The sequence below is a fragment of the Salvelinus alpinus genome, chromosome 20 (genome assembly GCF_045679555.1).
Source record: "Salvelinus alpinus chromosome 20, SLU_Salpinus.1, whole genome shotgun sequence".
NCBI lineage: Eukaryota > Metazoa > Chordata > Actinopteri > Salmoniformes > Salmonidae > Salvelinus > Salvelinus alpinus.
The window spans coordinates 14,698,490-14,722,460 of NC_092105.1; the positions used below are offsets into that span (position 1 = coordinate 14,698,490).

General features: G+C 42.5%; 1 protein-coding gene across 1 annotated transcript in view; it reads left to right on the forward strand.

The window, feature by feature from the left end:
- The first annotated feature begins 9,127 nt into the window (after positions 1-9,127).
- LOC139546334 (beta-galactoside alpha-2,6-sialyltransferase 2-like) overlaps positions 9,128-23,971 on the forward strand; it is a 99,870-nt gene continuing 85,026 nt past the window's right edge. Inside the window, exon 1 of the mRNA XM_071354615.1 lies at positions 9,128-9,311. The gene's annotated coding sequence lies outside the window, so the exon portion shown is untranslated. The remainder of the gene's footprint in view (positions 9,312-23,971) is intronic.

Here is a 23,971-nt window from a genome sequence, read left to right on the forward strand (position 1 = left end):
CTATTAAGCATGCCTGCTGTTGCCCATGCATCAGGGTTGGGGTCAATTCCGATTCAATCCAGAAACTAAACTCCAATTCTAATTCAAAATGTTCCTCATTGAAAAGCATTGAAAACCCCAACCCTGCCATGTTGACCCCATGCCATGTTGACCCCAACCCTGCCATGTTCTATCTCAAGGCCATCAGACTGCTAAACAGCAATCACTAACTCAGAGAGGCTGCTGCCTACATAGAGACTCACTAGTCACTTTAAACAACGCCACTTTAATAATGTTTACATATCTTACGTTACTCATCTCATATGTACAGTATATACAGTATCTTATACCATCGATTGCATCTTGCCTATGCCACTCGGCCATTGCTCATCCATATATTTATATGTACATACTCTTAATCCATCCCTTTAGATTTGTGTGTATTAGGTAGTTGTTGGGGAATTGTTAGATTACTTGTTAGATATTACTGCACTGTCGTAACTAGAAGCACAAGCTACACTCACATTAACATCTGCTAACCATGTGTATGTGACTAATAAAATTTGATTTGATTTGACGTTGACCCCAACCCTGACTACTAGATGGCCATGCATTACTTTTAGATGGCCATGCTACCAAGGACATGATTGGCTATGTCATCACAACTATTCAATCAAGGACAACTACAACTTGAGGGTTAGGGGTGAGGTTAATTATGGAGTCACCTCTCAATGCACAGAAGTTTAGAACCCATGAAGAACATTATAAAGAATGCTATAATCCAAGTCAAAATGCTGTTCCTGGTGTCTCTGCCTTCAGCCCATCTTCTAAGAGCCAAACCAGTTGTATCCGGACGGGTGTTGTGTCAACAAATGCTTTGTGACATGTTGACTCAATCGGTGGCGACACGCTAATCAGTGGAAACAGATGGGATGAAATGACCAGGATGACCGCCGAGATAAGATGGCTCCATCGCTATGGAAACGGCTATGCTCCTTTGCGTCGCTAACGGCCCTGATTACAGTGATGGCGAACTGCATGTTGGGATGGATCCGAGCAACGACCAGATGTTCAGAGGATGTTTAGAAACCAAAAATGAAGAAGATGATACACTCCCTGACTCCATTATATGGTCATAATACTGAACAGAAAATGATGATGATGATGATGACAACGTTGAGAAAGAGAGCAGGAAGACGAGGACCACAGTAACAGTGATGACATACATCAGATAATGATAATGATGACATAGAGACTAATTCATTAGGAGATTAAAATGGAAACCACATTGGTGACACGCTAATCACGCTCTCCTCACCCAAACACTGCTCTACAGTTTCAAAACATCACAGACAGGAAGCTACCGAACTACAGCACCAACGCCATCAGTGAGAGGAAGTTATGAAGCTCATCCGCTAATGACAGAGGTGATTTCATCTCAAATGGGGGGCATGAAAGAAGGAGAGTGTGTCTTTGATGGTAAGGAGAGGAATCTAAAATGGTGAGGATGAGCACAATCTAAAATGAGGTGAGTAATCTACGATGGTGAGGAGGAGAGTAATCTACGACGGTGAGGAGGAGGAGAGTAATCTCCAATGGTGAGGAGGAGAGTAATCTACGATGGTGAGGAGGAGAGTAATCTAAGATGGTGAGGAGGAGAGTAATCTCCAATGGTGAGGAGGAGAGTAATCTAAGATGGTGAGGAGGAGAGCAATCTAAGATGGTGAGGAGGAGAGTCATCTACGATGGTGAGGAGGAGAGTCATCTAAAATGGTGAAGAGGAGAGTAATCTAAGATTGTGAGGAGAAGGAGAACAATCTAAGATTGTGAGGGGGATGAGAGTCATCTAAGATTGTGAGGAGGAGGAGGAGAACAATCTAAGATGGTGAGGAGGAGAGTAATCTAAAATGATGAGGAGGAGAGTAATCTAAGATTGTGAGGAGGATGAGAGTCATCTAAGATTGTGAGGAGGAAAGTAATCTGAAATGATGAGGAGAGTCATCTAAGATTGTGAGGAGGATGAGAGTCATCTAAGATTGTGAGGAGGAGGAGAGTAATCTAAAATGGTGATGAGAAGGGTAATATGGTGATGAGGAGAGTAATATGGTGATGAGGAGAGTAATATGGTGATGAGGAGAGTAATATGGTGATGAGGAGAGTAATATGGTGATGAAGAGAGTAATATAGTGATGAAGAGAGTAATATGGTGATGAGGAGAGCAATACGGTGATGAGGAGAGTAATACGGTGATGAGGAGAGTAATATGGTGATGAGGAGAGTAATATGGTGATGAGGAGAGTAATATGGTGATGAGGAGAGTAATATGGTGATGAGGAGAGTAATACGGTGATGAGGAGAGTAATACGGTGATGAGGAGAGTAATACGGTGATGAGGAGAGTAATACGGTGATGAGGAGAGTAATACGGTGATGAGGAGAGCAATACGGTGATGAGGAGAGTAATACGGTGATGAGGAGAGTAATATGGTGATGAGGAGAGTAATACGGTGATGAGGAGAGTAATACGGTGATGAGGAGAGTAATACGGTGATGAGGAGAGCAATACGGTGATGAGGAGAGTAATACGGTGATGAGGAGAGTAATACGGTGATGAGGAGAGTAATATGGTAATTAGGAGAGTAATACGGTGATGAGAGTAATACAGCGATGAGGAGAGTAATACGGCGATGAGGAGAGTAATATGGTGATGAGGAGAGTAATACGGTGATGAGGAGAGTAATACAGCGATGAGGAGAGTAATACGGCGATGAGGAGAGTAATATGGTGATGAGGAGAGTAATACGGTGATGAGGAGAGTAATACGGTGATGAGGAGAGTAATACGGTGATGAGGAGAGTAATACGGTGATGAGGAGAGTAATACAGCGATGAGGAGAGTAATACGGTGATGAGGAGAGTAATACGGTGATGAGGAGAGTAATATGGTGATGAGGAGAGTAATACAGCGATGAGGAGAGTAATACGGCGATGAGGAGAGTAATACGGTGATGAGGAGAGTAATACGGTGATGAGGAGAGTAATACGGTGATGAGGAGAGTAATACGGTGATGAGGAGAGTAATACGGTGATGAGGAGAGTAATACAGCGATGAGGAGAGTAATACGGCGATGAGGAGAGTAATATGGTGATGAGGAGAGTAATACGGTGATGAGGAGAGTAATACGGTGATGAGGAGAGTAATACGGTGATGAGGAGAGTAATACGGTGATGAGGAGAGTAATACAGCGATGAGGAGAGTAATACGGTGATGAGGAGAGTAATACGGTGATGAGGAGAGTAATATGGTGATGAGGAGAGTAATACAGCGATGAGGAGAGTAATACGGCGATGAGGAGAGTAATACGGTGATGAGGAGAGTAATACGGTGATGAGGAGAGTAATACGGTGATGAGGAGAGTAATACGGTGATGAGGAGAGTAATACGGTGATGAGGAGAGTAATACGGTGATGAGGAGAGCAATACGGCGATGAGGAGAGCAATACAGCGATGAGGAGAGTAATACGGTGATGAGGAGAGTAATACGGTGATGAGGAGAGTAATATGGTGATGAGTAGAGTATATTACAAGTGGTGAGGTCTATGTGTGAGTGTGCAACTAATCACTCATTCATTCTCAGTAAATAGATCTGTAAGTGTGTGTATAAATGGATGTTTCTGTGTAAAGGTTGTATTAGTGTATTAGTATCAGTGAGTTTGGTGTTGTTCTGTGATTTTGTGTATGTCAGTCTTTCAGTGCAGCACATTCTCTGTTAGTCTAAGCTGCATGGGTCATCTCTGCTGCTACTATTTATTCATCTACAACATGTTTTTCCTATAGGTCATTGCTGTACGACAATATATTTATTTTATTTAACCTTTATTTAACTAGGCAAGTCAGTTAAGAACAAATTCTTATTTACAATGACGGCCTACCCCGGCCAAACCCAAATATGCTCTAAGCCAGTGTCCAGTATCTAGTAGGCCCTCTACCTGCTAAAACAAAGGTCAAATTAAATAAAAGGTATTGCTCTCTCTTTAAGTCCGTTCTCTCTAAGTACATGGCCAACTGGCTGGCCAGCTTCTCTCTGTGTAGCTGTGACAGTACATGGCCATCCGGCTGACCAGCTTCTACATGACCAACCGGCTGGACAGCTTCTCTCTGTGTAGCTGTGACAGTACATGGCCATCCGGCTGACCAGCTTCTACATGACCAACCGGCTGGCCAGCTTCTTTCTGTGTAGCTGTGACAGTACATGGCCATCCGGCTGGACAGCTTCTCTCTGTGTAGCTGTGACAGTACATGGCCATCCGGCTGACCAGCTTCTACATGACCAACCGGCTGGCCAGCTTCTTTCTGCGTAGCTGTGACAGTACATGGCCATCCGGCTGGACAGCTTCTCTCTGTATAGCTGTGACAGTACATGGCCGTCCGGCTGGCCAGCTTCTCTCTATATAGCTGTGACAGTACATGGCCATCTGGCTGGCCAGCTTTTCTCTGTATAGCTGTGACAGTACATGGCCATCTGGCTGGCCAGCTTCTCTCTGTATAGCTGTGACAGTACATGGCCATCCGGCTGGCCAGCTTCTCTCTGTATAGCTGTGACAGTACATGGCCATCTGGCTGGCCATGTTTCTCTGTCTAGTGATTTATTATTCATGGTAATATGTCTGTGTTTCCTATAGGTCATTGCTGTACGACAATATATTTATTTTATTTAACCTTTATTTAACTAGGCAAGTCAGTTAAGAACAAATTCTTATTTACAATGACGGCCTACCCCGGCCAAACCCAAATATGCTCTAAGCCAGTGTCCAGTATCTAGTAGGCCCTCTACCTGCTAAAACAAAGGTCAAATTAAATAAAAGGTATTGCTCTCTCTTTAAGTCCGTTCTCTCTAAGTACATGGCCAACTGGCTGGCCAGCTTCTCTCTGTGTAGCTGTGACAGTACATGGCCATCCGGCTGACCAGCTTCTACATGACCAACCGGCTGGACAGCTTCTCTCTGTGTAGCTGTGACAGTACATGGCCATCCGGCTGACCAGCTTCTACATGACCAACCGGCTGGCCAGCTTCTTTCTGTGTAGCTGTGACAGTACATGGCCATCCGGCTGGACAGCTTCTCTCTGTGTAGCTGTGACAGTACATGGCCATCCGGCTGACCAGCTTCTACATGACCAACCGGCTGGCCAGCTTCTTTCTGCGTAGCTGTGACAGTACATGGCCATCCGGCTGGACAGCTTCTCTCTGTATAGCTGTGACAGTACATGGCCATCCGGCTGGCCAGCTTCTCTCTATATAGCTGTGACAGTACATGGCCATCTGGCTGGCCAGCTTTTCTCTGTATAGCTGTGACAGTACATGGCCATCTGGCTGGCCAGCTTCTCTCTGTATAGCTGTGACAGTACATGGCCATCCGGCTGGCCAGCTTCTCTCTGTATAGCTGTGACATTACATGGCCATCTGGCTGGCCAGCTTTTCTCTGTATAGCTGTGACAGTACATGGCCATCTGGCTGGCCAGCTTCTCTCTGTGTAGCTGTGACAGTACATGGCCATCTGGCTGGCCAGCTTCTCTCTGTATAGCTGTGACAGTACATGGCCATCTGGCTGGCCAGCTTCTCTCTGTATAGCTGTGACAGTACATGGCCATCTGGCTGGCCAGCTTCTCTCTGTATAGCTGTGACAGTACATGGCCATCTGGCTGGCCAGCTTCTCTCTGTATAGCTGTGACAGTACATGGCCATCTGGCTGGCCAGCTTCTCTCTGTGTAGCTGTGACAGTACATGGCCATCTGGCTGGCCAGCTTCTCTCCTTATAGCTGTGACAGTACATGGCCATCTGGCTGGCCAGCTTCTCTCTGTATAGCTGTGACAGTACATGGCCATCTGGCTGGCCAGCTTCTCTCTGTATAGCTGTGACAGTACATGGCCATCTGGCTGGCCAGCTTCTCTCTGTATAGCTGTGACAGTACATGGCCATCTGGCTGGCAATGTTTCTCTGTCTAGTGATTTATTATTCATGGTAATATGTCTGTGTTCTGTTGTAATTGCAGTGTGCTACAGCAGTGGCTGCGTCTGATGGAGCACAAATGAATAAATAAATCGGGACGGTGAAGCCATTTGGACGTTTGACATTTACTGATGAGACAATTAAGTGAGCAGCGCACAAACACACAGGCAGCGCCGCAGGAAACACATGCCCACACTTCCACAGACAGTTTAAACACACACACACACAAATGAAAGATGAACACACACGGACCAATAGTGGAGCTCAAACAAACACACACACGATTCACACAAAAGCACACACGATACACACACATGATACACACACAAAAGCACACTCGCACACGATACACACGCAAAAGCACACACACGACTGCATGCAAACTAATACAAACTATCATGTGATGTCCCCTCGCTAGTTTGTACCTTTTTATTTCCCAGGGTCCCGTTCTATTCTGGAAGACACATGGACTCAAAGAAATAGGGGCACCAGGTGATATAGGGCACCAGGTGTTATAGGGGCACCAGGTGATGTAGGGGCACCAGGTGTTATAGGGGCACCAGGTGATGTAGGGGAACCAGGTGATGTAGGGGCACCAGGTGATGTAGGGGAACCAGGTGATGTAGGGGCACCAGGTGATATAGGGGCACCAGGTGATGAAGGGGCACCAGGTGATGTAGGGGAACCAGGTGATGTAGGGGCACCAGGTGATGTAGGGGAACCAGGTGATGTAGGGGCACCAGGTGATATAGGGGCACCAGGTGATGAAGGGGCACCAGGTGATGTAGGGGAACCAGGTGATGTAGGGGCACCAGGTGATATAGGGGCACCAGGTGATGAAGGGGCACCAGGTGATGCAGGGGCACCAGGTGATGCAGGGGCACCAGGTGATATAGGGGCCCCAGGGGATGTAGGGGCACCAGGTGATGTAGGGGCACCAGGTGATGAAGGGGCACCAGGTGTTATAGGGGCACCAGGTGATGTAGGGGCACCAGGTGATATAGGGGCACCAGGTGATGTAGGGGCACCGGGTGATGAAGGGGCACCATGTGTTATAGGGGCACCAGGTGATGTAGGGGCACCAGGTGATATAGGGGCACCAGGTGATATAGGGGCACCAGGTGATATAGGGGCACCAGGTGTTATAGGGGCACCAGGTGATGTAGGGGAACCAGGTGATGTAGGGGCACCAGGTGATGTAGGGGAACCAGGTGATGTAGGGGCACCAGGTGATATAGGGGCACCAGGTGATGAAGGGGCACCAGGTGATGTAGGGGAACCAGGTGATGTAGGGGCACCAGGTGATGTAGGGGCACCAGGTGATGTAGGGGCACCAGGTGATATAGGGGCACCAGGTGATGAAGGGGCACCAGGTGATGTAGGGGAACCAGGTGATGTAGGGGCACCAGGTGATATAGGGGCACCAGGTGATGAAGGGGCACCAGGAGATGCAGGGGCACCAGGAGATGCAGGGGCACCAGGTGATGCAGGGGCACCAGGTGATATAGGGGCCCCAGGGGATGTAGGGGCCCCAGGGGATGTAGGGGCACCAGGTGATGAAGGGGCACCAGGTGTTATAGGGGCACCAGGTGATGTAGGGGCACCAGGTGATATAGGGGCACCAGGTGATGTAGGGGCACCGGGTGATGAAGGGGCACCATGTGTTATAGGGGCACCAGGTGATGTAGGGGCACCAGGTGATGTAGGGGCACCAGGTGATGTAGGGGCACCAGGTGATGTAGGGGCACCAGGTGATGCAGGGGCACCAGGTGATATAGGGGCACCAGGTGTTATAGGGGCACCAGGTGATATAGGGGGACCAGGTGATATAGGGGCACCAGGTGATATAGGGGCACCAGGTGATATAGGGGGACCAGGTGATATAGGGGCACCAGGTGTTATAGGGGCACCAGGTGATATAGGGGCACCAGGTGATATAGGGGCACCAGGTGTTATAGGGGCACCAGGTGATATAGGGGCACCAGGTGATATAGGGGCACCAGGTGATATAGGGGCACCAGGTGATATAGGGGCACCAGGTGATATAGGGGCACCAGGTGATATAGGGGGCACCAGGTGATTTAGGGGCACCAGGTGATATAGGGGCACCAGGTGATATAGGGGCACCAGGTGATATAGGGGTCACCAGGTAAGGTAAGTCTTGGAAAAGTCAGTAAGATACACACACACAAACACATGCAGCGGCCATGCCTCCCTCCATGGGACTACATATAAATGTGACTTTGCTATTAAGCATCCTAGAGATAATGTGTCTTCATCATGTAAGTGTAGGTCTGAATAATGATTTGACAGATTTAGCAGTCAAGCAAATTAGGCTCCAAGTTTTATTATACACTGAATGTACAAAACATTAAGAACAGCTGCTCTTTCCATGACATAGACCAGTGGTTCCCAACCACAGGGGTACTAGGACCACTGGGGGGTACTTGGCCTATCCACTGGGGGTACTTGAGAAGAGTCATGAGACCATAGGCCTACTGGTAAAATGCACTATGAGGGGGTACTATGTGCAAAGCAAAATTCAGTTGGTGGTACAGTAACTGAAAAAGGTTGGGAACCACTGACATAGACTGACAAGGTGAATCTAGTTTAAAGCTATGATTCCTTATTGATGTAACTTGTTAAATCCACTTCAATCAGTGTAGATGAAGGTGAGGAGACAGGTTAAAGAAGGATTTTCAAGCCTTGAGACAATTGAGATGTATTGTGTACGTATGTCATTCAGATGGTGAATGGACAAGACAAAAGATTTAAGTGACTTTGAACGTGGTATGGTAGTAAGTGGCAAGCGGCCTGGTTTGTATTAAGAATTGCAACGCTGCTGAGTTTTTCACCCTCAACAGTTTCCCTTGTGCATCAAGAATGGTCCACCACCCAAAGGACATCCAGCCAACTTGACACAACTGTGAGAAGCATTGGAGTCAACATGGGCCAGCATCCCTGTGGAACGCTTTGGACACCTTGTAGAGTCCATGCGCGACGAACTGAGGGCAAGATATTACTCATGTTTAGGAAGGCTTCAAATAAACTCATGGTTGACCCAAACACTCAAAGGCGCTATATTTCACGCTAGGTTACAACCTCAAAGCGAAAGAGACATCGAGGCTCCGCCCACCACTCTCATGCTGAGGGGGCATGAAAAACGCTTGCGACAATGTGAGACGACACCGAATGTGCAGCTTTCATGAATCTGATTTCAAACAGCGCTGTGAAACCGGACCACTGCCCGCACAGCTCGGTTAACGGAGGAAAAAACGGACACTAGCCTGACTTCTAAAACAATGAAGACGGGCACATTTCCTAGGTAAGGCTTTAATGGCTCCTCGCAGGATTTGCAGGCAGTTGCTCCTCACGCTTCAGAGCGCTTTGTGCTAACAGCCCCGCGGTAGACTACATTGTAATGATGAGCAGTCACTTGGCAAAATGTGTGGCTACAAGAGATTCAGCCAGCGGTCGATTTTTTTATTTTTAGAATGGACATATAAATGAAACATAATTAAGCAAGAATATTCAATAGCAAATAAATAGCCTTAACGGGTTAGGTTAACGGGTTTATCTTTGCACGTTCAGAATGATGAAAGAACCATAGCCAACTGCACCGTTAAATTGTTTTTATCCTAGGCTATCAACATCAATCACGAGCCTACTACTTGATAGATTTAGAACAACCTTTGGATCATAATTAAATAATGATGCAATACCTCGTTCGGCAACATTGTAGCCAAGTCACACATTTAAACCACAGCCTACTTTGTATGGAATCTTTATGTAAATATTTTCCTGTTCATAGATGTCTAATTGTATTACACCTTCCTGTGTTTTACTCATTTGAGTTTAACACAGTACTGTTAGCTCATGAAATGAGACAATTTCATTTATTTAGACTGCATGTTAAATTAGCAATATAAGGCCATAAGTTCCACAAATGTGTGTGTGTGTGTGTGTGTGTGTGTGTGTGTGTGTGTGTGTGTGTGTGTGTGTGTGTGTGTGTGTGTGTGTGTGTGTGTGTGTGTTGAAACCCTGTCTGTGGCATAAGAAGTACGTTTGATTAAGGAGGATCATGCCTTTCAATGATGTGAGATTGGAGGTGTCCTGTCCTCCATCCAACTAACATTACTAAAATCAAATCAAATTGTATTTGCCACATACACATGGTTAGCAGATGTTAATGCGAGTGTAGCGAAATGCTAGTTCTGACAGTGTAGTAATATCTAACAAGTAATCTAACAATTCCCCAACAACTACCTAATACACACAAATCTAAAGGGGTGAATGAGAATATGTACATGTAAGTATATGGATGAGTGATGGCTGAGCGGCACAGGCAAGGTGCAATAGATGGTACAGAGTACAGTATATACATGTGAGATGAGTAATGTAAGATATGTAACATGTATTAATGTGGCATTATTTAGAGTGCATTGTATGAAGTGACTAGTGATCCATTTATTACTGTCCAGTGATTGGGTATCAATGTAGGCAGCAGCCTCCTTGAGTTAGTGATTGCTGTTAAGCAGTCTGATGGCATTGAGATAGAAGCTGTTTTTCAGTCTCTCGGTCCCAGCTTTGATGCACCTGTACTGACCTCGCCTTCTGGATGGTGGCGGTGTGAACAGGCAGTGGCTCGGGTGGTTGATGTCTTTAATGATCTTTTTGGCCTTCCTGTGACATCAGGTGCTGTAGGTGTCATGGAGGGCAGGTAGTTTGCCCCCGGTGATGCGTTGTGCAGACCGCACCACCCTCTGGAGAGCCTTGCGGTTGAGGGTGGGACAGTTGCCGTACCAGGCTGTGATACAGCCCGACAGGATGCGCTCGATTGTGCATCTGTAAAAGTTTGTCAGGGTTTTGGGTGACAAGCCACATTTCTTCAGCCTCCTGAGGTTGAAGAGGCGCTGTTGCAACTAAATGCGTGGTTTGTAAATGATTTCTGAGTGTTGGTGTGTGCCCCTGGCTATCTGTAAATGATTTCTGAGTGTTGGAGTGCCCCTGGCTATCTGTAAATGATTTCTGAGTGTTGGTGTGTGCCCCTGGCTATCTGTAAATGATTTCTGAGTGTTGGAGTGCCCCTGGCTATCTGTAAATGATTTCTGAGTGTTGGAGTGTGCCCCTGGCTATCTGTAAATGATTTCTGAGTGTTGGAGTGCCCCTGGCTATCTGTAAATGATTTCTGAGTGTTGGTGTGTGCCCCTGGCTATCTGTAAATGATTTCTGAGTGTTGGAGTGCCCCTGGCTATCTGTAAATGATTTCTGAGTGTTGGTGTGTGCCCCTGGCTATCTGTAAATGATTTCTGAGTGTTGGAGTGCCCCTGGCTATCTGTAAATGATTTATGAGTGTTGGAGTGCCCCTGGCTATCTGTAAATGATTTCTGAGTGTTGGTGTGTGCCCCTGGCTATCTGTAAAAAATAAGAGAAAAAACATATTGCCGTTTTTATATAAGGAATTTGAAATTATTTATACTTTTACCTTTGATAATGTATTTTAGCAATTACATTTACTTTTGATACTTAAGTATATTTAAAAGCAAATACTTTTACTCTAGTATTTTACCGGTTGACTTTTACTTGAGTTTTAATTGAGTTTACTTGAGGACTAACTTCAAGTTGGCTTGAAGTTGCTCTATTTTCTGGTCTCCTCCAAGAGGCAAGGTGCAATTTCACCCCTGCTGTAAAATGTAGTGAACTTTATTTATTTTTGTCCTTCATGTATTCTATTGAGTAGCCTTGATTGTATCATATCTATAGGGCAAAGAGTGTTTCCTGACACACTATTAGTGTGTCTGAGCCATAATAAATGTCATCTACGGGTGACTGGTTTGATCTGCTTCATTTGGTTACGTTCAACACAGTGGCCATGCCAGTCCTGTGGACATTCAATGGTGGTTTGGCAGGCGGTCGTTGGCAGCTCACGCCCGTCCTGGGAACTACGCTGTCCGTGCCAGAAGATGTGTGATTAGGACCATTTAAACCGTATCATTATTGGCTTTAACAGCTGTTTGAATCAAACCCAACAGTGTTATGGTCCAAATTGCCATTGTATTAGACAAATTGAACGAAGTGCCGGTAGTTACGTCATTTTGAGAGAAATTATGAGAAATGAAAGGACACAAGTGCCAAGGACAAAGAGTTTTAGGAATTATCCCCATAAGCTAGCTAACAGTTTTGGTTTGGGAGTGTGTGTGTGTGTGTGGTAGAGGCTTTGAAGTGGTCGGATTCCTTGTTTCTTTGTCTGGGATGTACAGACAGGTCTAGGTTTGTTTTAGAACAGCGAGACATTTTTATTCCATCGCCTAACAAATCAAAACCAAGACTCATCTGAGGGAAAAAGAGGTGAGGAATGAAAGAAACATGATTTCTGTGTAATATATTCAGCAGCATACACCAATCTATTTTTGGATCAACCTACAGTCCTCGAACCAACAGTATTTCTAAGGTGATGTGTGATGAATACAAAAACAATGAGTAAAATTCCTATACCAAAACAAAGTGTGCGTCACAGTTTCACTCTTTTGAAATGGTGTCCTTCTGCTGCATGGGGAAGGTGAACCCTAGAGGGCTTTTACTGATTGTGGTTGCTGAGGGAACTCTGCTACCTTGGTAGTGTGTTCTTTGTAGTGATGGGGCAAAAAAATCAATAGTTCAGTGTCACAATGTTATTTTAGACGATATTATATCAATACTTGTTTCTCATGGCTCTCTCTTGTCTCTCTGCTGCAGACATAACAGTGAGCAATATGTTTGGAACATCGAATCGCATTAAAATCGCAGTATCGGATCACAATACATATTTGTAGAATCGTGATACATATAGAATTGCAATAAAACATGTATCGGCCACTAAGTATCATGGTAATATGGTATGGTGAGGTCCCTGGCAATTCTCAGCCCGCAGCTGGACAGTTTAATGTGTGTGTCTTTGTATTGTGGATGAATGACAACAGGGGTGTGTCTCTGTGTTAAATTATAACACGGGTGGGTGTTTGTAGGTTGTTGAGTTATACCAGTGTTGATGGTTTTTATTGTTGAGTTATAACAGTGGTGGGTGTTTGTGTGGTTGAGTTATAGCGATGGGGGTTGTTTGTATTGTTGAGTTATAGCGGTGGTGTGTAATGGCAGCCTTCCTCCTCTTCGTCTGAAGAGGAGGTGTAGCAGGGATCGGACCAAGACGCAGCGTAGTTTGTGCTCAATATGATTTAATAAAGACGATAATGTGAACACTTGCAGGCTGACCACCTGTTACGCGAGTACAAAAACAACAAACGTGGCAAACCGAAACAGTCCTCTCTGGTGAAACGAACACAAAGACAGGAAACAACCACCCACAAACCCCAACACAAAACAAGCCACCTAAATATGGTTCCCAATCAGAGACAATGACAAACACCTGCCTCAGATTGAAAACCATATCAGGCATACATAGAAATGGACAAACTAGACACACAACATAGAATGCCCACCCAGCTCACGTCCTGACCAACACTAAAACAAGTAAAACACACAAGAACTATGGTCAGAACGTGACATGGTGGTTGTTTATATTGTTGAGTTATAGCGGTGGTGTGTGTTTCTATTGTTGAGTTATAACAGTGGTGGGTGTTTGTATTGTTGATTTATAACTAGAGGTCGACTAATTATTCGGCCTGATTAATCGGCCTCGGGACGATTTAAAGTCTTCATAACAATCGGTATTTGGCCTTATGGCCGATTACATTGCAATCCACGAGGAGACTGCGTGGCAGGCTGACCACCTGTTACGCGAGTGCAGCGTCAAAAGGACCTTGTGGCTGCAAGGAGCCAAGGTAAGTTGCTAGCTAGCATTAAACTTATCTTATAAAAAACAATCTTCACGTAATCACTAGTTAACCACACATGGTTGATGATATTACTACGTTAACTAGCTTGTTCTGCATTGCGTATAGTCAATGCAGTGCCTGTTAGTTTATCATCGAATCACCGCCCACTTCAACTTCGCCAAAAGGGTGAAGATTTAACAAAAGCGCATTCGCGAAAAAGCACAATCGTTGCACAAGTGTACCTAACCATAAACATCAATGCCTTTCTTAAAATCAATACACAAGTATATTTTTTAAACCTGCATGTGTAGTTAAATGAAATTCATTTTAGCAGGCAATATTAACTAGGGAAATTGTGTCACTTCTCTTGCGTTCAGGGCAAGCAGAGTCAGGGTATATGCAGCAGTTTGGGCCGCCTGGCTAGTTGCGAACTGTGTGAATACAATTTCTTCCTAACGAATTTTACATATTTTTTACATAACATTAAAGGTTGTGCAATGTAACAGCAATATTTAGACTTTGGGTTGCCACCCATTCTATAAAGTAAGGAACGGTTCCTTATTTCACTGAAAGAATAAACGTTTTGTTTTCGAAATGATAGTTTCCGGATTTGACCATTTTAATGACCAAAGTATCGTATGTCTGTGTGTTTTTATTATAATTAAGAATATGATTTGATATTTGATAGAGCAGTCTGACTGAGCGACTGAGCGGTGGTAGGCAGCAGCAGGCTCGTAAGCATTCATTCAAACAGCACTTTACTGTGTTTGCCAGCAGCTCTTAGCAATGCTTGAGACACAGCGCTGTTTATGACTTCAAGGCTATCAACTCCCGAGATTAGGCTGGCAATACTAAAGTGCCTATAAGAACATCCAATAGTCAAAGGTTTATGAAATACAAATGGTATAGAGAGAAATAGTCCTATAATTCCTATAATAACTACAACTTAAAACTTCTTACCTGGGAATATTGAAGACTCATGTTAAATGGAACCACCAGCTTTCACATGTTCTCATGTTCTGAGCAAGGAACTTAAACATTAGCTTTTTTACATGGCACATATTGCACTTTTACTTTCTTCTCCAACACTTTGTTTTTGCATTATTTAAACCAAATTGATCATGTTTCATTATTTATTTGAAACTAAATAGATTTTCTTTATGCATTATATTAAGTTAAAATAAAAGTGTTCATTGTTCATTCAGTATTGTTGTAATTGTCATTTTATATATATATAAAAATCGTCCGATTAATCAGTATTGGCTTTTTTTGGTCCTCCAATAATCGGTATCGTTATCGACGTTGAAAAATCATAATCGGTCGACCTCTAGTTATGACTGTTATTACTGTTATGATATAAATGTCATGGTTGTTATTACTGTTATGTAATGACTTATGTTATAATTGTTATGACTTATATTACTGTTATTACTGTTATGATATTACTGTTATTATGGCTATTATGTTACTACTGTTATTATGGTTATTATGTTAGTGTTATTATGGTTATTATGTTAGTGTTATTATGGTTATTATGTTACTACTGTTATTATGGTTATTATGGTTATTATGTTAGTGTTATTATGGTTATTATGTTAGTACTGTTATTATGGTTATTATGTTAGTGTTATTATGGTTATTATGTTAGTGTTATTATGGTTATTATGTTAGTACTGTTAGTATGGTTATTATGTTAGTGTTATTATGGTTATTATGTTAGTGTTATTATGGTTATTATGTTAGTACTGTTAGTATGGTTATTATGTTAGTACTGTTATTATGGTTATTATGTTAGTGTTATTATGGTTATTATGTTAGTGTTATTATGGTTATTATGTTAGTACTGTTAGTATGGTTATTATGTTAGTGTTATTATGGTTATTATGTTAGTACTGTTAGTATGTCATTATGCTATGCCTGTTATTATGGTTATTACTGGATTATGGTCTCTGTCTAAACATCCTCCCCCTGTAGCATTCTCTTACTAAAGGTGAGTTTCCCCCATATTGTACCATGGAAAGAACTTTGAACACCTGGAAAGTGTAATATTAATGATGATCATCTTTATAATGGCAGTGTCTGCGTTTGTAGTGCTAAAATACTCTCAAACAGGTACCATTGTGCTAGTACTGTAATTGATATTATTTTCACATATTTCTTATTGAATGAGTTACACCCTAGACAAGATGTACCATAGGGGACCAGAACCTTCTCCAACAACACACATACACCCATTCACACATCTGGGATTGTATCACCTTCCATCTGTTCCACAGGATTCACACCTGACCTGTGGCTCAGAATGGGGAGGGCCTGTGCCAGGCCGAAAGCCAGCCAGCCAGCCAGCCAGCCAACACACACACACACACACACACACACACACACACACACACACACACACACACACACACACACACACACACACACACACACACACACACACACACACACACACAGCACCAATTTAGTCCTTCACCACCCACCAGTGCACCATGGGAAGGTTAAAGACTTCCTGTAAGTATGAGAGTGGAGGACATTTAATTTAGAATGATGGAGAGAGAGAGATAAATAAGGAGGGAGATAGGAAAAGAGACAGTGAGAGAGAGGAGAGACATGAAAATAGAGGGAGAGAGAAAGTGAGAGGGAAGGGGAGACAGTGATCCCTCCAAAATACATGACCAATGAGTTAATCATGCAGTGTGCATGATCTCTTGCTTAACACACACAAAAACACATTTGTTAGTCAGCAGATGTCCAGTTTGCCAGGTTTTTTTTCGCTGCCAGACGGTAGCACTGCTTTGACTCATTGATTGATTAACAAGCTTTGTTCAAGATAAGTTTTTATCTTAAATGGGCAAGCACAGACATTACACTCTATGAGTGCCAATACACACAACACCTGATTCATGTTCTTTTAAACCCACAATTTGGATCCCTCCACAGCCTCAGAAGATATAGATACTTTTTCGAACCTCTCTGGATTACAATCAAATTATGATAAATGCACTATATTACGTATTGGATCACAAAAAAAAATATATATTTTCCATTGCTGTGCAGTTTAACAGCAAAATGGTCTGACGGTAATCATATCCCGAATTAAAGAAATATATTTATATATTTTAATAGAAAGTTATCAGAAATAGATAAGATCTTGCTAGAGGGAAAGGAAAATACCTGTCTATTTGTGGAAAAATCCCCAATTATATCTGTAGTTATTTCCCAGTTTAGCTATTTCCTTATGGCCCTGCCTACACCTAACAACTTGTTTTTTAAATTATACGAACAAAAAATATAAAATTATATTTGGAGTGGCAAGCAAGACAAAATTAAACGGGCCTATTTATATAATGAATATTAATTCGGAGGGCAGAAATTATTAAAGCATTACACCTCTCACTAAAGGCTGCAGTCATACAAAAGCTATACTTAAATCCAAACTGCTTCTCAAGCAGATTAGTAATGGCCCACCCCATGTTCAAGAATGGCCTTTTTCCCTTTATTCAGATTACAACCTCTCACTTTCCATTATTTGAAAATGAAATAATCTCCAAAATATCGCTATTTTTAAAACAAGCCTTAGAAAGTTGGTTGCTATTTCAGTTTCATCCACCAGAAAAGAGAACAAATATTACAACAAATATTATAGTAAAACTCAAATATATTAATTGATTTAAAATATATATTTTTAAAATATTTTTGTGAAAAATGTAAAAACGGCAATCTTTTAAAAATGATATCATAAATAGGACTGGTGGAGTTGTCACACATGCAGCTAACAAAAATATATGGAAATATCGCCTCTATCCAAAATTACAACCAACTAATTACATCATTTTTGCAAAAATGGATGAGGAAAGTAGAAGGGGGTAGGAACTTGTTTGTCGGCGCTGTATTAAAGACCAAAACTGGTCAAAGAAAATAGTGATAAATAAAAAAGTAGACCAGCTTCACGTAAGGTCCAAAAAATGGACAGCTGTGCCATATAGGTTGCAAAATAGTTCACATTATTCACGTTTCATTCAGAACTCTCCCTAATCATGGTAGTATCCACATTAATGTAGAAGTGTTTAGAAACATATTCTATTCTTATTTAGAACAAAAGTGACTCCAAAATGACACAATACATTATTTACCATTAATTTCTATTGGGAAAAAATATATATCTGAAACACAACCAAAAACAAACAGCATTAGCCATGTCAAAATGCACAAAATTGCAGGAAATTAGCTTTAACACTGCACAATGTTTTCTCAGCTCCATGTCAAATGTGTCAAATCGCAGGAAAGGTTTTTTAAAACCATAACATTTTCTTTCAGCTCCAAGGCAAAATGTGTAGAATTTCAGAAAATGTGCTTTAAAAATTAAAACAATTCTCCACGAGGCCAAGATGGGGGGCCTCTAAAATATGATCCTATATTCAGTCGTGCCGACCGCGCCCATTGCCACGCCCCTGCCACACCCACCACCTAAGCCCCTTTTTGATCCAGAGAAAACCCTGGAAGAGAACAGAACAGAAGACAGACAAGAGTCCAGGCAGTGCATGGTCTCTCGTGTAATTGCGACCTTCACAGCGCATCCTCTCTCTGATAAATCACACGTCTTTTAATGACAGCCTTTGGGCTGCGGAGACAGACCGCTGAGTGCTCTCAAACGCAGCCTGGCCAGGAACAAGGTCCTGTGAAAGGATCCCAGCTCTACAGCAGCACTACATCTCCCATTCTGGCCCATAAATTCAGGGGCTGGCAGCGGCACAGACATTTGAAGAAGTGGACTGAGTCAACTCACAGGGACACTTAAAGGACACTTCCCCCTGGCCGCTATACGCCGTTCTCATCGTCCTCTGGAGGGCCATTTGGGAGTAATGACCATAGGAAGGATGACCGTCCGTAAACGTTCTGGGGGACCAGCATATCTCAGGTGACCTCACCCAGGGGAGTGGACTGTCTGGAGGCGATGACAGAGAAAGCAAAATATGTTTGTGCAGTAGGAAAATAATGTTATGCCTCCCGAGTGGCGCAGCGGTCTGAGGCACGGCATCGCAGTGAGGTTTGAAATTATTATATGTTTTGAATAGAAAATGTTTTCAAATCCTGCAACACCGCAGGACAAGACGTCTAAGAAGTTGTCTTAGCCTGGAAGGCTGGGAAACTCAGCCATCTATTTTGATTGACTACGGCCCGCAATAAATTACCACTAATCACAGGACAAGAGACAGTCAATTACATAAGGGGCTTAGACAGGCTCGGATAACCTCTGATAGCCCCGGAGGTAAAGTGCGTGCACACACACACAGGTGCTCAAACATTATGTTCCAGCGAGAAGTTAACAGGATTTGAGCTGATTACATCACAGGCTTTCACATGTTAGGGTTAGCGGACTATACGAGGGTGTGTGGTTTCACGAAACTACAACCACAGAACACGACCGCTGAACTAGGATGCACATCTCTTCTGACAGCTTGACCTCTCTCTGCCAACTAGGTGCATCTAGAAAAAGGAGTTTTTCCTGCTCTAGTTGCATTGCCCAAACTGATCTTTACATAGACAGTATACCACACTGAAAAACAGATGACTTACAACTCCTGTCACCTAATAGAAAGACACAACAGCTAAACAAACGTCCCACTAAAGCTCCTATATGACTTCTCAGGGTGTTTATAACCAATTATTACTGTCTAATTACCTCTCCCACGTGTTTCTCATTGGCCCTCATGTCCTCATCCTCCTCCCCTCTCACACAGAGACAGACAGACAGACAGACAGAGTGAGGGCCACAGCTGGTCTTGATGACTGCAACCTTCCTCCTTTGAAGGTTGGGCTCATATAACCGCTGCTCTTAAACCATAACCCTCCAATTAAGGACAGATATCTCTGCCCGTGTACTTGCTCAAATCTTCAGACAACATAGCCGATTCTTTCCTTTTCTACTGTACAATGGCCCTGTAGTAACAGCATTATCCTGCTATTCAGAGTTGGTGGGGAGGGGAAAGTCATGATAAGGTAGTGTGCTGTACTGTAATGTGCTGTACTGTACTGCATGTGCTATGCTGCGCTGAATATCCTAGTATCACACATCTGTCCTTCAGAGGACATCAGCAAAGAGTGTCCTTCTGTAGTTAAACCGGGGGGTTGTGAGGTGGGGTGTGTGTGCAGTTCTTGGTGTGTTTGTAGGTTGTGTGGGGGTGCCGTGTGTGCAGGGGAGAGGTAGCACTGCATACCTGTGGGCTTTACAACACCAACTCCAGGGGGAGTGTGGCCCAGCCCGTTCACCCCCATAAATAGCCAGCTACAAAGAGAAAGAGGTGCCAGCCTGCATGCCACTATAATGAGCTAGACGATATGTTCTGAAACACTAATGCAGATGTTCTGTTGTGGAGATCACAGCCCTTCAGGGGAGCTGCTGCTGCGTGTGTTAGGGCTGCCCGGTATAACGTATTTTATTAAATAATGGTATTGATGCACGGACAGCTTTGGGTTTTTACTTTACATTCTATAACAGTATTTCAATGTTTGGTTTGTTAAATGTGATACGCAACTCTGACACGTGTCATGTCCGTTTTTATATTTGGTTTGCTACTTCAGTCATCTTTCTCCCTCTCTTCCTGATTCTAATTGCCGCTTACCACACCAAGCCCTGCCCAGTCACTGATGGAGAGAGCAGTTGCTCAACCACAGAGTCACGAGCACGTTATTGCAATTCACTCTGCATGTAGTGATGGAAATTGTCTCTTTTTACTGACGCATATCTTTGACTGGTTCAGGCAAAATAAACAATCTTTCGACCCCTTTCGTTAATTTCAGTCAGTGATGCCCAGAGCATGCAGGATCACCCACTGGCGAATGACGAACTAAAAACTTGAAAGAGTCATTATTCTACAAGCCTCTCATTCACATGTCGTTCACCATAAGGGGCTTATTGGAGATGTCCTTTGTGACTGAGACTTGTAAAAGTGTGCTTTAAAACAATGTACATGTGTTGATTGCTAGGCATACAAATACAATTATTTCTTGATACATTTGAAACGAGGTCTAGTTGTGGCCGCAACCGGACTAGATTGTGAAAGACTCTTGTCGGAATGCTTCACTGCCACGAGGGTGAGAAACACAAATTGTTCGCGAACTGCAGCGCCCCCAATGATTCGTATGAGTTTGTTGAGCAGAGGCTGTGCGTATGTTTTGATTCTACAAAGCTGTGACCCTCATAACGTTCTATAATGAATTGGATTCATTCTGGCACCATGCGATCAATTAGCAGTTGTAAACATGTATTATTCTTCTCTATGGTGAATGAAGCATGATCTATTTTATAGTTGTTTGGTCGGAGCACGTCCTTTGGAGCCACTGAGCCGGAGGATCGAGTTTTACTCATGCTGTAGTCATTGAGGCCAGCAGGTCAAACGAACTAACGACTAAAATGAACAAGTCACCCAGAAAAACGGATCATGACTCTCGAGTCAGTAAAAAGAGTTGTGCAGTTTGCGAACGATTCATTCTTTTTGAACATCTGCATGGCCAGATGGATGCAACAAGATGTCGGGGATTTGCTGATGTCCACAAGCGTTATATAATTACACTGGGGCTGGGCGATGTCCAATTCATTTGAATGTATGTTTGCGATGTTCCAAATGCCTGTATCGCAAGAAGATTTATTTTCTATACATTTTCTTTTTAGGAGATTTGATATTTTTGGTCTCGTCTCCTTCTGTGCTCTGCACCTTCCCACTCACACACAGACACCATCGTGTTCACTTTTCAACAATCCTTTTGAAATCAGAGTAACTACAATTTAACATTTAAGAGCAAAACCTGCATTAGAGAAAGTTTTTTGTTTGTTTTTTTGTTGAGATATCGTGATTTGTCCATAAGTTATGAGAGCTGCACATTCTGTCACTGACTGATCCCACAGCTCCATCTCTCTCTCTCTCCTCTCTCTCGGGGGCACTGAATAACTGCTGAGCCCACATTATAACAGACCCCAAGAGTTTAGACACCAATGTTATAACTCAACCTACAAACACCCACCACTGTTATAACTCAACAATACAAACACCCACCACTGTTATAACTCAACAATACAAACACACACCACTGTTATAACTCAACAATACAAACACACCACTGTTATAACTCAACAATACAAACACACACCACTGTTATAACTCAACAATACAAACACCCACCACTGTTATAACTCAACAATACAAACACACACCACTGTTATAACTCAACAATACAAACACACACCACTGTTATAACTCAACAATACAAACACACACCACTGTTATAACTCAACAATACAAACACACCACTGTTATAACTCAACAATACAAACACACACCAATGTTATAACTCAACCTACAAACACCCACCACTGTTATAACTCAACAATACAAACACCCACCAATGTTATAACTCAACAACAATACAAACACACACCACTGTTATAACTCAACAATACAAACACACACCACTGTTATAACTCAACAATACAAACACCCACCACTGTTATAACTTAATATCAATAATACCGTAAGTCATAACACAACAGTAATATCATAACAGTACTAACATAATATAACCATAACAGTAATAAATCATAACATAATAACAGTAATAACATCTAACTTTAATAACATAACAGTACTAACACAATACCAGTAATAACATAACCACAACAGTAATAATATATCCGTAATAACAGTACTAACATAATAGCAGTAATGTCATAACAGTAATATCCTAACATTACTAGCCATAACAGTAATAACAAACACAATAACAGTAATAACAAACCCCATAACAGTACAACAGACCTATAGTAATAACATAACAGTAATAACAGTACTAACATAATAGCAGTAATGTCATAACAGTAATATCCTAACATTACTAGCCATAACAGTAATAACAAACACAATAACAGTAATAACAAACCCCATAACAGTACAACAGACCTATAGTAATAACATAACAGTAATAACATAATAATCTTAACAGTAATAACAGTAATGTTAACAGTAATAACAGCCATAGTAACAGTAATAACAATAATAACTAACGTAATAACCATAATAAGTCGTAATATAAATAAGATAAAAACAGTAATAAGATAATAACCATAATAACAGTAACATAACAGCCACAATAACACTAACATAATAACTATAATGACAGTAACATCATACCAGTACTAAAATATAACTGTAATAATTATAATATAAATAATATAATTACTATAATAACAGTACTAACCATAATAACAATATCATACCAGTACTAACAGTAACATCATAACATATAATGCCATAATAACCCTAATGACAGTAATGACATGATAACCATAATAACAGTAATGACATGATAACCATAATGACAGTAATGACATGATAACCCTAATGACAGTAATGACATGATAAACATAATAACAGTAATGACATGATAACCCTAATGACATGATAACCATAATAACATGATAACCATAATAACAGTAATGACATGATAACCATAATAACAGTAATGACATGATAACCCTAATGACATGATAACCATAATCACAGTAGTAGATCAGCTCATTATGTTAGGTCAAATCGCTTTCCTGAAACATCATGAGACCCTACCAGAGATTATGTAACCACATGGATGGGTGTTTGTTTTTGAATGCAAGAGATGGCGAGTAAGCGTGCACTGCATTCTTCGTGTGTGATTGGGAGTGTGTGTATGTCCACTAGGCTGTGTGTGTGGCTCCTTGTGGCTGGCACCTAGCATGTGGAGCTGAGCTCACACTGCAGGGCACTGAGACCCACAGCTCATTCCAGCCATCACACCGCCTGCCACTCAAACACAGTACATACAGCCTAGTGCACATACAGCCTAGTGCACATACAGCCTAGTGCACATACAGCCTAGTGCACATACAGCCTAGTGCACATACAGCCTAGTGCACATACAGCCTAGTGCACATACAGCCTAGTGCACATACAGCCTAGTGCACATACAGCCTAGTGCACATACAGCCTAGTGCACATACAGCCTAGTGCACATACAGCCTAGTGCACATACAGCCTAGTGCACATACTGTGTCTTCAGAAAGTATTCCACCTTATTCCACATTTTATTCTTACAGCCTGAATTCAAAAATGGATTCAATGGATTTTTTGCTCACTCATCTACA